Below are 17,392 nucleotides of genomic sequence, written 5' to 3' on the forward strand. Positions count from 1 at the left end.
AGCAGAATTGATGTGTAACACTTCCAGGTCAAGATGGTAAAAGAAAAAGAGTCCCTTTCTTCTTCTTCTTACTAGAGTCCAGGATTCTAAAACCCTGTTAAAGCTACTGGACTACAGGGGATTATTTATGTTGCAGTATGAGTGGGACAAGGCATAATGATAGATATTGGGAGCTAAAAATAAACACCATGAAAATGAATAGCAAACCAAAAATACAAACAAACAAAAAAATAAAAAACAAAAATAAACCAAATAACAAAATATTAAAAAATCCCAGTAACCTTTTGCTCTTACTCTACCCTGCCATTAGGATGTGGTAGTACCTATGATTTCTTCATTCTCAATATGTAAAGCTCTTCATATAATGATTTACCAAATATTCCTCTTACCTTCACTCTCAAATGGTAAAAAAGCAAAATTAATGTATTATGCCTGATTTCTTCTACACACACATGCATGCACATGCACACACACACTGAAAACCATACCATATGTGTATATGCTTAAAAATAATTTACTTATTGAGACACATTTTAATTATGTACATAATTGAATTTTAACATGATGAGGAAATTTGAATCCCTTTATCAAAATGAATGACTTTTTCTCCCTTTTCAATTTACTTATCATGATTTAACTGTACTTCATTTCTGATAGTAGCTATAATTAGTCACTTAACTTGTTAATAATTTAAAGAAAAATAACATTTTTTTATGTGTTCAGCTGAATTCAGGAATCTCAATGTCTATCCCAATATGTATTTTAAGCTAATGTTCCTATTATTAATATAGTCAGAGCAAAAGTTGTATTGAAATATAGACACATAAAATGAATTATTAGTCTCATTTTATTACCTAATGAACTTATAAAATTAAGAAAATTGGTAATATATTATAGGATATTAATGAGTAGATAATGATAATGTAAACAAGAAAATGGGGATTGGGGCAGATGGAAATTGATTATTAAACAAAAATGAAAATAAATATAAGATTTTTAGATAGTTTTAATAAATTAAAAAGAAGTTATGAAACAGAATAATGGGAGATAATTTATTTTGGAGAATGGAGAGCAGAATCTTTAAAAATAGTATTTTAATGGGTTTTCAAGTAAAATGCTCTTATATATTTGTGAAATGGATAAATTACCAAAGTTGAGAAGACTAAAGGAATGAGTAGGAGTGAACTAGGCAAACATTAAGGATAAAAAGAGAAGACTACATTAGAAATAAAACAAAACAGTATGGGAAGAGGTGAATGCTTGGCTTGTTTGAATAAATAATGGGAAAAAAACAAATAATAAAAACAGACTCACAGATGATTCAATATTAGAGTTACCAGACACAGACTTAAAGATAATTGTGGCTACTATCTTTAACCAAATATATATATATATATATATATATATATATATATACACACATATCTCACAAATTGAGGATTCCAACAGATAAATGGAGTTTGTAAATAAGAATCAAATCAAACTTATAAACCTAAAAACAAAAGAATTGAAAATAAATGAAATTAATTACAGATTTAAGTGGAAATTAGGTAAAGCTGTATGGAAGATTATGTAGTGAACTAGATAAAATAACAGAATGTGAAATTTGGTTCAGGGGCTTTCATTTTATATATGTATTTATATTTTAATTTTGCTATCACACATAGAAAAGAATACATTTTACTAAACTGAAAATATTTTTCATAAAGCAATTATTACTTTTTTTTACTTTATTGGATTTTGCTTAATAATATTCTGACAGTATATTTGATGTCTCAATGTATACTGTTTAAACAACACTAATACAAACACACATTATAGAACCTAAAATTAAGCTTAATAACCTTTCAAAATTCCACCAAATGTTAATATTACAGCTATGGACAGAACTCAGTGCATATACAATGACATCATATCGTTTATATAACATGAGCATTTTGTCTGTTATAGTCAACAATGGCAACATCAGTTGGAAATCTATTACCTAGAGGTAATTCTTGGCTCAATTATTTATAATCATTTGTTTGTCTTCAATGTCTGTCATTTTCATAAACTTTGTGATATAAGAGATCACACAAAGAAGGACTGCCAAATTCTCATACGAAAATGCACAACTTTGCTTCAGTGAAAATTTTAAAAAGAAAGTGATAGCAATAGATAAAGGCTTTGTATCCATATGATATTTTAAAATGCTCACAATACTAATGGAGCAATAAGCTATCAGAAATTCTGAAAGTCAGATTAGAAAAAATATAAAATATATATACCTAACTAACAAAAAATAAAAGTTAAACCACATACTAACTGTATTATCAGATATTACATTTTAAAGAATATTACAAATGTTTTTGTTTGTTGTCAAAGCTACATGTATAGTAGAAATATAAATCAGAATAATTATTTTGTCACATACCCCAGTAATATGTATCAAGATCTATACAAACAAGTCTAGCCTTTAACCCAGTGTATCCATTCAAAAATATCTTAAAAGAATACATATTAAAAATATGCAGTGCTTTGTTATTAGAAAGATAAGGAAAAAATAAGTCACAAAATAAACTTCCAAAATACTAGATTATTTTACTGAAACATGACATATTAATCTATAAAATATTTGTACCCACTAAAATATAAAAATAATGACAAAAGCAAAATAGTATTCATTTTATTAATTACAACCATGTAAAAAAAAATTCTAAATTTATACTGAAAGAAGGAGTGAAAGTAACACAGAGAAAACAAAGGCCTAAATAAATTTTAATTTTTTAGCAATTTCTCTATGGTTATAATTCACTTTCTGCAATACATATGAATCTAAAGGATTTAAGATGGTATCAGAAGACTGTTGCTTTCACTCTAAATTATGACAAATTAATTCCAGGTATCAATCAATTTTCTGACTTTATTATAGATAATCTGGAATAGTCTGTAACTGATTTTAAGTTAAATGTCTTTGCTCGTTACATAAAAATTGGACATCTATTACAACCGGTTAATTGGTTAGAGTAAGTATTTTACACTCTACTCTTCTTTTTGTGTCTAAGCCATGCTGATAAATCTCTTTACCTTTTACATCTTATGTTTATCTTCTTTAAGAAAGGGGATGGTATGTCTCCAAAGGCAAAGGAAACAAAAGCAATGATGAACTTTTGGGACTTCATCAAGATCAAAAGTTTCTGCACAGCAAAGGAAACAGTCAACAAAACAAACAGGCAACCCACGGAATGGGAGAAGATATTTGCAAATGACAGTACAGACAAAAGGTTGATATCCAGGATCTATAAAGAACTCCTGAAACTCAACATACACAAAACAGACAATCATATAAAGAAAAAAATGGGCAGAAGATATGAACAGACACTTCTCCAATGAAGACATACAAAAGGCTATCAGACACATGAAAAAATGTTCATCATTACTAGCCATCACGGAGATTCAAATTAAAACCACATTGAGATACCACCTTACACCAGTTAGAATGGCCAAAATCAGCAAGACAGAGAACCACATGTATTGGAGAGGATGTGGAGAAAGGGAAACCCTCCTACACTGTTGGTAGGAATGCAAGTTGGTGCAGCCATTTTGGAAAACAGTGTGGAGATTCCTCAAGAAATTAAAAATAGAGCTTCCCTATGATCCTGCCATTGCACTACTGGGTATTTACCCCAAAGATACAGATGTAGTGCAAAGAAGGGCCATCTGTACCCCAATGTTTATAGCAGCAATGGCCACGGTTGCCAAACTGTGGAAAAAACCAAGATGCCCTTCAACGGACGAATGGATAAGGAAGATGTGGTCCATATACACTATGGAGTATTATGCCTCCATCAGAAAGGATGAATACCCAACTTTTGTTGCAACATGGGTGGGCCTGGAAGAGATTATGCTGAGTGAAATAAGTCAAGCAGAGAGAGTCAATTATCATATGGTTTCACTTATTTGTGGAGCATAACAAATAGCATGGAGGACAAGGGGAGATGGAGAGGAGAAGGGAGTTGAGGGAAATTGGAAGGGGAGGTGAACCATGAGAGTCTATGGACTCTGCAAAAAACAATCTGAGGGTTTTGAAGGGGTGGGGGGTGGGAGGCTGGGGGAACCAGGTGGTGAGTATTGGAGAGGGAATGGATTGCATGGAGCACTGGGTGTGGTGCAAAAACAATGAATACTGTTACACTGAAAAAAAACAAAAACACAAACAAAATAAGAGCCAATTTTTACTATTAGATTCAACTGAAAATATATGACATTTAACAAATATAATCAGAACAAGGAGTAAAGGAAAGATTTAAAAAAAAAAAGAAACGGGATGGTAAAACAAAATTTTATAGTGGACATATTTTTAGAGTTAAGCAAATAATGATTGCAAAACATAGAAAGACCTATTATAAAAAATGCTTAGTTCTAGTATAATATCTCCAGTAGGATTCAGGTTTGTACAGCTGGTAAAAAATACATTTAGTAAGTATTAGTGTTTATCATTTTCTGCATACTGTCCTGACATATCTAGCAATTATATTTTGGTAACTATCATCATATTGCTGTTGTTGATTGGTTTTGATCTTTCACAAAGGAAGGCTTATAATACCTTCCATAAACAAAAGTTTTAAAAATTTTTCACTAGATAGTTATATTCCTTGCCATCATAAGAATAGTATTTATTTGTGTATGGTCTTCTATGAAGTATTCCACAGAACAATTTTAATTGAAATAGGCCAAAGAGGTAGTCTGTATCAACTAATGCTTAAATGATAACATCAATCAATACTCTTTCTCTTTCTGCCATATGGATACATATTTTTCAAATGAAATTAAAACAGAATTTGAAAAAGTACATAAATATTGAAGTAAAAAGAATATAGATTTATATTCTAATGCAGCACTATTAATTTTTTCTCCATTTAAGGAAAACGTACTGAGTATGCACTGTATCAGTGGAAAAAAAAAAATCTCTGTCTTTAAGTAGCTTAAAAAATTTAGCTTAAAAAATTTAAGTTAACCAGTTCTTATTCAAGGTCTTTATCTATAAAATGAAAATAATAGGATAACAGTATATCATTTCTATGGGTATTCTGGGTATTAAGTGTGTAAACCTCTATATCAATATCCACATATTGATAAATACAGTAATATGTTTGTGTTTAATTAATGCAAGTTCAGTGTTTTGCCTGATATATTTAATAATATTCAACCAAGCCTGTCTGTATATAGTTTTGTATTTTTTACTATCAAGTTTTTTCTTAAAGGAGAGAAGTCTTTATACTTCTTGTTTTTTTTTTTTTTTTTTAATTGACCATCACAGCCAGTACATTACCAGGCTGTTCAAGTCTTTCAGTCAAACATGTCTTATTGCATTGGTACTCTCACTAAGGGCTCCTATGGCATGGTCCACGTTCAACTACAAGCCAGCGAAATGACCATAGTTATATTACAATTTCAGTATACACTTTCCTATCATCTCTAAATGAAAGCAACAGATTGCTACTAAATAGTCTCTGATTAATTCATACTAACTGAATTATAGCAAACAAGCAATAGGTTATAAATATAAAGGAAATACAAGAGAATATTTAGTTATCTTGCTTCCTCAGAAGCCCTTACAAAATTAGGCCTACCATGGGCTATATTACCAGAAACTAAAAATTCCTCCACCTATCTCATATATAAAATTAAAATGTTTGAAAATAACTTTTTGGTGAATTAGATGAGAAGACATAAAACTGCCACCTGCCTAGATTAAAGCCTTCCACAAGTCAATTCATGACTTCACAAATTAGCCCTTTATTTCTAAACAAACAAAAAAGCTTTCAGCTGAAAAAATTATCTGAAGTATTTCCCAATATAAGCTACTTATTTGTAGCCATACAAAGCCCAACTGGGGGAGAAAAACAAAACAAACAAAAAAAAACTTAAAAAGTTGAGATTCTATGTAAACAGGTTGTAGCACCTTCTGAGTTCATTTTGCATTTACTCAAGGAAGTGAGATATATGTTTTTGTTAAAAGGTCCCCAAATGACCCTGAATCACTCTCATTTAAAGCAGACAGCGTAAAGTTAATAGTGAGTGACAATGGCAAGCGAACAAAACGAACATGCTTCTGCTGCATAGAGCAGATTTCATTCCATTCAGCAGGAGCATAAGAAATAAGAACTTAGATGCTTATCACTGCAATTCCTACACCCTCTGGGTTTAATGATTAACACATAATTAGAATATAAATAAGAACTATCTAGATTTTCCTTGAAATTCATGTATCGTCAGAAAATACTTCTTTACTAAAATTTCTGATTTCTTATAGATATGTTTCTATGTATATACACAAACACCTGCCTCCCCCACACAAACATTTATGCATTTTGCGACTTGCTATAAATTACGGCCTATGAAAATATATCTGTACGTAAAACATTTTTTCCAATAGAAAACTCTCACATCTTATTTGTGATTGGCCATTGCAATAATAATAATAATAATAACAATAATAATAAACCCCAAAGAAACCTCAGTGTAGCTAGCAATTAATAGAGGAATTTGAAGGAAATTAATGAGGACACTAAGAGGAAACTGGCAAGGTTTTAGGGCTCAACTGCTATTTAGATTCTAGCTATGAATACAAGTTTGGCCTCTTTAAAAATTCAGAATACCGCTTTTTCACATTGGTATACAGTCTTAAAAAATTAATATATTTAATAAAAGTAATAGCAAAAATAAATAGTTATTAGTAGGTTGAAACATGTAGACATGGAAATTCTACAAGCTAAATAAAACATATTTCTCAGAAAACATGACTGAATTTAACTTTAGAGAAAGGCAATGACATAAGCTGTGTAATGGTCCCAAGAGTAACACCCTTCAGAGCAGCCCACTTTGCTTGTCAACACTGGTACTATCACCCACTAGCTGTGTGCCCCAGCAGGGAGAGACCTAAGTCAGCAGCTGACACCAAGCTTTTAATTGGAAGGACTGACTGTACCAACATCCAAAGGAATACTTCAACTAAATTTGGACTTTTCTTCTTTCATTTCTTCTTTACTGAAGTGACAGTGTAATTAATCTATCATTGTTTGGAGTATGTTATTTCTTTATTGGCTTATTACTAGACATTACCCTGTAAACTACTAGTTTGTAAAATATTATTATAAATTATATTTCCTACAGTAACCCTGTGTTAAATAAATTATTGGCACAGACTTTTAAAATTCACAGAACTAGAAAAAAATGATTCTAAAATTTGTATGGAACCACAAAAGTTTGTGGATAGCTAAAGCAACCTTGAGAAAGAAGAAAAAAGCTAGAGGTTTCACACTCTCTGATTTCAAACTATACAAAAAGGTAGAGTAATCAAAACACTGTGGTATTGGTACAAAAGTAGACATACAGACCAGTGGAACAGAACTGAGAACCCAGAAATAAATGACAAGTATATTTGTAATTAATCTACATCAAAGAAGCCAAGAACATACAACAGAGAAAGGACAGTCTCTTCAATAAATGGTGTTTGGAAAACTGGACAGTGCTTGCAAAAAATGAAAATAGACTACTATCTTACACCATATACAAAATTTAACTCAAATAAAGAGATGAATTTAAGACCTGAAATCATAAAATTCCCTGAAGGACACATAAGCAGTAAACTACTTGACATCAGTCTTAGCAAATTCTTGTGGATCTGACTCCAAAGTCAAGGGAAACAAAAGCAAAAATAAACAAATGAAACTACATCAAACTAAAAAGCTTCTGCATAGCAAAGGAAACCATCATCAGAGTGAAAAGGCAACCTACTGAATGGGAGAGGATATTTGCAAGTAACATATCTGGTATGGGATAAATATACAAAGGACTCATATAACTCAATAACAAAAAGCAGCCCATGGGGCGCCTGGGTGGCTCAGTGGGTTAAAGCCTCTGCTTTCGGCTCAGGTCATGGTCTCAGGGTCCTGGGATCGAGCCCCGCATGGGGCTCTCTGCTCAGCGGGGAGCCTGCTTCCTCCTCTCTCTCTCTCTGCCTGCCTCTCTGCCTACTTGTGATCTGTCTGTCAAATAAATAAATAAAATCTTTAAAAAAAAAAAAAAAAAAAAAAAGCAGCCCAATTAAAAAATGGGCAGAAGACATGAGCAGACATTTCTCTAAAGGAAACACAGAGATGGCTAACAGGCACATGATAAGATGCTCAATAACACTCATTAGGTATACTCAAAATCACAATGAGGTTATCACTGAACACCTGTTAGAATGGCTGTTATCAAAAAGACAGGAAATAATCAGTGCTGGAGAAAATGTGGAGAAAAGGACACCCTGGTAAACTGTTGGTAGTACTGTGAACTGGTGCAGCCACTATGGAAAACAATTTGGAGATACCTCAAGAAATTAAGAATAGAACTACAACATGAACCAGCTATTCCATTTATGAATATTTATCCAGGAATTCAAAAACATGGATTTGAAAAGACATATGCACCCCTGTGTTCACTGCAGCATTATTTATAAAAGCCAAGACATGACACAGCCTAAGTGTGTCCTTTGATAGATGAATGGATAAAGATGTGGCATATTTATACAATGGAATAGTACTCAGCCATAAAAATGAATTAAATCTCACTATCTATAACAACAGAGATGGAACTTGAGGGTATTATGTCAAATGACATAAGTCAGAGAAAGATGAAGACCATATAATTTTACTCATTTGTAGAATCTAAGAAAAAAAATAAAAAAACAAAGTTAAAAAAACAAATTCATAGACACGGAGAACAGACCAGTGGTTATCAGAGGGAAACAGGGTAGACAGTGGGCAGAAGGGGTAAAGGAGGTCAACAATATGGAGACAAGACTTGTGGCAGTGGTCATTTTGTAGTGTGTACAGATATAGAGGTGCTGTATACCTGAAAACTTAGACAATTAAAAAAAAGAGAAAGAAAAAGAAGCTTTAGAAATTTCAGGAGGTTGTATGCCCCAGTTAGAAGAGAAATGAAATAGACTTCCTGCTCTGATCAGGCACATACCTCATTTCAGCAACAGGAACATGAGAGGTTTTTTCAAATGGACTGGGAAGACACATGCACTATCCCTCAATATGAAAGCTAAAACAAAGATGATTTGTTCCATCCATTTAGATGTGCAACTCTAGGTTTCTTCTGAAGTGGAGCTGGCAGAGAAGGGGTATAGGAGGTCTCCTCTTCATTACCTGTTATCACAGGCTACATAATCACACATCAGAATTGATAACAATCACCAACATGAAAACCATTAACATCTATTTAACACTTGCTTTACTCCAGTCACTACTCTAAACCGTTTATTTTTTGTGTTCCAACACATGCTATAGGTACTGTTAATATTTCTATTTTACAAATGAAGAAACAGAGCCATCGGTTTTTAAATAAATTGCTCAAGATTGTACAGCTAATACAAGACAAAGCCGTTATTAGGGGCCATGTTGTTGGGACTCCACAGCCCAAGCCCTTAGCCTCTAGGCTGGCCCACTGTAAGCTCATCGAGACTCCTGACAGTGTAGGGAAATACAAGCAGGAGCCATAAGTATTCATGGTCCTGGAGAGAGATTCAGTCCTGACAAGATTTGACTTTTACACTAAACTAAAGTTGTATGGACAATAACTAATCTGCTGAGCTAAATTAATCAATGAACTCAACGCTGAGTCAAAGAAAGTGTGGGAGCTATAACCTCTGGGTATCTCTCCTCTGACAACAGGTTTCTGTAGGCTGAAAGCTCCAGCAAAAGGACAACAGAGAGTCCAAACTGCTTCCAAGAAGGATTGCACACATTTCTAGTTCCTGCAGAGGATAGTATCATTCACACAAAAACTGAAATGAATGATGGGACATCACATGGTAAAAGACTGATGGGCTGACATCCACCAGACTTTTCAGCATACATTTATAACCAAGCAATTGACCTGAAGGGAAAATTAGAACACTTAGAAGAAATTTCTCTCTTTGTTCTCAAATTCCATTTTCTTTCCAGCCACATATTTTACAAATGCAATTTCCTGACTAAAAAAATTGGGGGGGAGGGTGCCTGGGTGGCTCAGTCAGTTTTAAGTGTCTGCCTTTGGCTCAGGTCATGATCCCAGGGTCCTGAGATCGAGCCTCACATCTGGCTTTCTGCTCAGCGGAAAGCCTGCTTCTCCCTCTCCTCTGCCCACCACTCTGGCTACTTGTGTGATTATCTGTCTGTCAAATAAATAAATAAAATATTTAAAAAAATAGATTAGGAATGATAACACTATGCTATCCTATGATATACCATTTACTATTACTTGTTTAGCATGTTAGAAATGGGAATAAGAATAAATATGACATTCCGTTTCAAAGTATTTCCTCTTTCTAAAGGAAGTAATGTATATATTTTAAAAGATAGATAAACTATAGAAATGCTCCCTGAAAGTATAGTCTTAAATATTTAAAAACTTACAATAAAGTAATTAAACAAGGAGCCATTCAACTGAGACGGCTCTAATGCCTTAGCAGCCTATGCACGCAAAGTGAAATTCAAGCCAGAATCAATGCATTCTAATCCATAAATATGAAACTTAAGAACCAGTCACAAATAGTCAACCAGACTTTCCCAAATAAGGCATCCTTAAGCTATAACAAATCAAATAATTTCCTTGTTTTGCTTCCATTATCATCTTTATTAAGTCTCTCCTCTAACTCTTGTCCATGGTGTGCTCCTAAGTAACCAATTTTGGTTTGGTGCTAATTGATTTGAATTGACATATGCTCAAATAAACTCTTAAAATTTTTAATAGGCCTCAGTTTATTTTTTAACACAATGCTTGATAAAGGAGTACCTTTAAACTAAGTACTTTAAGTTTAGAATATGAATGTGGTGGATTACTCCTGTGGCCCACACAGCTTTTGACAGAGAATGAATTTGTAAGGCTGGAAGCCATTTGTCTGTTAACAGAAGTGTCAGCAAAATTGTTGTAATTCAAGTCTTACTAGGCTGTATGACAATTCAATTATATCATCATTTTAGGTAAAACTGTGACTTAATCATGATTGGAGAATATATCTGAGCTCTAATTTGTTAAAATTTTATCAAATATAAACATTTGAGATTTTGCATCATTATTATTTGCATATGACGATAGACACATAATTAGGTGACTAAATACTGCATGATGTACATAGAGATGTATATTATTATAGCTACAAAAAATGGATATTATTTAAATAACTCTAAATATGCACTGAATGCTATTTTCAGAATTCCATGGTAATGAGAAGATTGCTGAATTAAGCAATTATTTAGTACCACAATAATATAGCTATTTTTAGTGGACATTACTAATGTGTAAAGCCTATGCATAAATTTCAGGGTAGAGTTCTTAAATAACAAAGAAATACTATGTTCAATATTTCTATTATGTAATAAAATCACATATTATCTGTATTCAGTTTTTACTTTTTAATACCTGCACATACATGGCATTATTTCTACTTGCATGATCTAGCAAACGGTTCCTTGGAGAAAAAGTTAAAGCTAATGAAGCTTATTTTATTATTGATTTGTGACTTGTGGTTGATTGACTTGTTAACTTAATAAGTGACTTGACTAAATGCAACATTTAAATACTCTTCTTGGAAATAGACTTCACCAAGGATGTCAAAGCTGCTGGAGCTACCTTGAAAGGAAATGCTGGGCTCAGTGTTTAAGGGTTTGTTTTTCATGTGGAGACTAATACTTTAGTGTGGGTTTCTCGAGGTCAGCACTTCTGGCATTTTGAACTGGATAATTCTTTTTCTGAGGGCTGTTTTGTGCATTGTAGGATATTCAGCAGCATCACTGGTCTCTAACCATTAGATGTCATTAACAACTTCTTATCTTAGTTGTGATGATCTAATATGATGTCAGATATTAACAAAATAAACCCCTTCCTTGACTGAGAACCACTTTTATTTTTTTTTAAGATTTTATTTACTTATTTGACAGAGATCACAAGCAGACAGAGAGGCAGACAGAGAAAGAGGGGGAAGCAGACTCCCCACCAAGCAGAGAGCCCGATGCGGGGCTCGATCCCCGGACCCTGACATCATGACCCAAGCAGAAGGCAAGAGGCTTTAACCTACTGAACCACTCAAGTGCCCCATGAGAACCACTTCTTAGTGGAAGAGGGTAGAGGACATTCAGGGATCACGATTCAAGAGCAGAATGCAAGCACAGGAATTTTTCTAGAAGATTCTTGAGGCATAGAAAACAGTATTTAGTATAAACTAAATTGACAAGCTATAGTCAATAAGTTTCATTATGTTAAATTATCAAGGATGAAATGATTCTTAATATACATATTTTTAAAAGCCAATCAGCTTTAAGACCAAAATAATTTGGTGTCTATACAATGTAAGATAACCTGAATTTCCAAATTAAGAAAATGTAATATAGGAAAATACTGTTATTCTTGATAGTTTTTTAAGTCTGAAAATATCACACCCTAAAAATCTGCGTTCTAGAATTTTCAAAATGGAAGAGTAGAATAATTTTGCTTCTGCAAATGACTGACATTTTTAGAATGAGGTATTTTCACATCATCTTACCAATGATGGCATACTTCAATTACTAATCATTTTAAATTTAAGACTAATTGGAAAAAAAAGGATCTTAAATAAGAAAGACACTATTTGACTATCTCAAAACATATATATTATTTAACAGATGGGTGTACACTAAATTAGTTGTTAGGTACTTTTTTTGAAACTCAGAAAACAAACAACTGTGACAAAGATATTAAAAAATAGTTTTATTAATATAACTTTTAATTAATATTATCCTTAAACATAAATCATATTAAAGTAGACCTACATTTACTAGCACCAGCTCCAATTCTTTCCTTAGACAGTAAAAATTATCATTTAAATTAAAGATCAGCCTAGAGTTAGTTAATTGTGGCTAGAGTGCTATAAAAATAATTCAAACTTGGCAATTCTTAATAAATTTAAACTCTATAATTTGTGTCAGCCTCAGAACAATTCAACAGACTAAGAAGTCACTTGTCCTTATTCTTAATGTTACTAAGAAGGAAACATATGAGGTATGCAATATTCAATTACTACATTAACATGTGCTTGTGTATACTTTGGAGTAGAAAATTAAACTTCTGGCATTTCCACAAGCCAAGATGTGTCAATTCTTAAGACAAGATTTACTAAACATGTCTGCAATGTATCACAGACCCTCTTACAACTTTTCACACTGTTCTCCCATGTTGCCTTATTTCTATAAATAGAACTGCTTTGAAAAACAAGAGAATATTATAACCACATCAAGAAATTCAAGGGATTTCATAGACAAAATATCCAAACACTGTCAGTGAGTTTTCTGCCTGTGGAGAACTGACAAATATCTTATGGCTTATTATTCACCATGTGAAGCTAACTCCAAGGCTGCCTGTATACACATATTCAAGTTGAAATTGGCAAGGTAGGGAATTAATATTAGGTGGGCTAAATTTCTATGAGAAAGCACTGTCTGATAAAACTTTATATTTTCAGTGACTTTTAAGTTCTTGAAAGCTTTGTTCTAGGCTTTTATGTAAAAGTAAAAGTAACTTAAAGACCAGAAAAATGGGAAACTCCTGTAGGCCTAACTGGTACTCTTACTGAGGCTGTATCACATACTTCATGAAAGTTATGGCTGCGGTTATGGCTCTAATGAATGCCTATAATTTTTTTTTTCAACAGTATTGGATTTGTTTGCATTACTTTTGAAAACTGTTCTTTGATTTGGAAAGATCTGTGTCCAGTGATTAACCCGAGGGGATCTGATCCAAAGCCTAGTAGGGAGGAGGAAGAATATATTGATTTCACACGGCAGAAAAACCCTAAAGGGGAAGAGGCTGACCGAGACAAAGACCAACTGGGATTTTGCTGTCATGCAATTTCAGACTGAGTAACTAAGTGTCTGGGCCTGAACTGGTTTGGGATTGTTGTATTCTGACATATTACCCAAGGCCATCAGAATCCCAACAGAATTGACATCCATTGCAGAGATTAGAATAAAAACAAGAACATTTTAGGGAATAGATGGCTGGACTCAGAGAGTGGACAATTGATAGTGGTGAAAGTCATTCTCAGTTGCTGAGGTGAGCTTGTCTCTGACGGTGGTGACTGTGCAGAGTAGAAAGAGAACAGAGGCCCCACATCTAGTAGCACGTCTGGGTACAATTCCCTTTTGTTTTCACAGTCCCTCAGTATAATTTGTCTAAGAGATTAGTTACTGTTATCACTGTTAAAAAAATTGGGCAAGGTCTGTCTTTTGGATAAGTGCAGCTTACTCATGGAAGTGGCACAGAACCACCAAGACAGACTTACTAATTTGTGGATAGCACACACTCTCTGAAAATTTTGTTTGTAAAATTTTATTTTATTTTTTTTTAAGTAATTTCTACACCCAATGTGGGGCTTGAACTCACAACCCTGAGATCACATGCTCCACAAACTGAGCCAACCAGGAACACTCTAAACTATTTAATAATACCTGGGAAGGAGAAACATGTTAAAAAATAAATAAATAAATAAGACAATGAGAAAAACAGAAAGAAGGAAAAAGTGAGAAAGAAGAAAAACCTGAAATTTGCAAAATTCAAAGATTATCAGAGGATTAGGGCACCTGGGTGGCTCAGTGGGTTAAGCCTCTGCCTTCTGACCTGCGGTTCAGGTCATGATCTCAGAGTCCTGGGATCAAGTTCCGCATGGAGCTCTCAGCTCGGCGGGGAGCCTGCTTCCTCCTCTCTCTCTGCCTGCCTCTCTGCCTTCTTGTGATCCCTTTCTGTCAAATAAATAAATAAAATCGTTAAAAAAAAAAAAGATTATCAAAGGATTATAAATTTGAGTAAAATAGCAAATCCTGTCATAAACTTCCAGGATTCCACATGCAAAAGGAACCCATGGAATTAATGTTCTATGATACACCTTTCCTTTTAACTACAGCTACCGAGGCAAAGTTTCCACTAAATATTAATATAATATAATAAAATAAAATATAATCCTTTATTTAAAAGCACTGGATTTTATACACAACTAATGAATTACTGAACACTACATCAATGACTAATGAGGTGCTATACAGTGGCCAACTGAACATAATAAAAATAAATAAATATAAAATAAAGCAAAAGCTCACATTCTGCATTTGGTCAATATCATATATTAAATCAAGCACCTTTCTCCACATTGATTATCAGTTCTCTTTCTTTCCTAAAATAACACTACATTTAAGATTTTTATAGCATTTGGCTTTTCCTTTCAAGTAATAAATACTCAATAGGTATAAATTGAAATTTTTAAAATATATATTTTGTATAATACTCTCCCCTAAAGGTACCAACTATTATGTCTTTAGTAGAAATTTCAAATTACATTATGATTAAACATAAGCAAATAAATACCTATGTAATTTACAGAAATACTAAATAGTAAGTTTTTATGAGTGATATATTTTTACTAAAAAATACATATATATCCATATCAACAGGTATTTCCTGTAACGTTTCTTTAATAGAATATACCTAAATCAGGACCCCTGGGTGGCTCAATGGGTTAAAGCCTCTGCCTTCTGCTCAGGTCATGATCCCAAGGGCCTGGGCTCTCTGCTCAGCAGGGAGCCTGCTTCCTCCTCTCTCTCTGCCTATTTCTCTGCCTACTTGTGATCTCTGTCAAATAAATAAATAAAATCTTAAAAAAAAATAAAAGAATATACCCAAATCTATTTAAATGATTCTGTTATTAGGGACACCTGGGTGGCTCAGTTGGTTAAGCAGCTGCCTTCAGCTCAGGTCATGATCCCAGCGTCCTGGGATGGAGTCCCACATTGGGCTCCTTGCTCGGCGGGGAGCCTGCTTCTCCCTCTGCCTCTGCCTGCCATTATGTCCACCTGTGCTTGTTCCATCTCCCTCTCTCTCTGACAAATAAATAAAATCTTTAAAAAAAATGATTCTGTTATTAAATTTTTAAGTGATTCTTCAGAATAACACCCTGCTTTCCAATAGTTCTATTCTACTTTTGATCTTTTCATTTTAATAATCAAAAAGTACAGAAAAATGATTAACAACTACGAGAGAGCATTCAAGGAAGTTGCCTTTATGCCTCTGCATTAAATTCAATATTGGTTAGCTTTAATGTATATTGTTTAGTGATTATACTATTTATACGTTGCTAAGAAATTTCCAAATACTGGTGTGGAATTTTTAAAATTATCTTTGCTTCAATAGAGGTAGTCAAATGATTTTTTTCTTACATGAACTACTGACAGGGTAAATTATATTTACAGGTATCAAATACTAAACCATACTTGTACCAACGGAATGAAACCTACATTTGAACGTTGTCTTGTTCTCTTATTATATTCATGAAATCTATTTTGGCATATACTATTTATAATTTCTTATCTGTAATTCCTCTTTTGCATTTTGTTAGGTTTTCTTATTTATGTTATTCCTGTTTATTTAATTAAAGAACATTCCATCATTTTCTAAACTCTAAACAAACTGAAAGTATTTTTAATTCTAAAAAAAAAATTATTGATAAAATAAATATTTATGGATCTCTTCCCCAGTCAGTATTTCCCATTTTTTATTTGTAGCATTAATTTTATAATAGTTTTATTAATTAAATGTACCAAAAGTTCTTATTGGTCTTTTCAAATAAACATGCTTATATTTATTACAGAGTATTTGTTATTTTGTTGAAAAAATCATTATACTGACTTCATCCATTATATTTCTTATTGTTGCTCTTTACATACTAAATTTTAAGTGAATGCTTTTTCCATTTCTTAAAAAAAAACTTTTAGAGAATCATTTTTTCTCATAACATAATCTTAAAATATACTAAATATTTTAAATAATATAAATAATTTTTATTTTTTCATCTTTAGTTATATCAATATAGTTTTAATTATTTCCTTGCATTAATTCTGAAATTTAAATTTTCCCGAGATAAAATGTTTTCTTTTTTCTTATTTTATACTTTTCATAAATTATGATAAAAAAACTGTCCACACTTTTAACTTTAGGGAACATGTTAGAAGGTTTCTTTAGAATTTATACATAAAATATGAGACCACATATATGTATCATATTAACATTTTACAATACTTTGTCTTTTATCATACATAAATATAGCAACATTAATATTTTAATGGCTTGGGGCACTTGGGTGGCTCAGTGGGTTAAAGCCTCTGCTTTTGGCTCAGGTTGTGGTCCCGGGGTCCTGGGATCGAGCCCACATTGGACTCTCTGCTCAGGAGGGAGCCTGCTTCCCGCCCACCCCCACACCCCACCCCCGGCCCCGGCCTGCCTCTCTGCCTACTTGTGATCTTTCTCTGTCAAATAAATAAATAAAGTCTTAAAAATATATTTTAATAGCTTAGTAATT

Source organism: Mustela putorius, unplaced genomic scaffold (assembly GCF_011764305.1).
Source record: "Mustela putorius furo isolate JIRA1106 unplaced genomic scaffold, ASM1176430v1.1 tig00000281_pilon_pilon_pilon, whole genome shotgun sequence".
In the NCBI taxonomy this organism is placed as follows: Eukaryota; Metazoa; Chordata; class Mammalia; order Carnivora; family Mustelidae; genus Mustela; species Mustela putorius.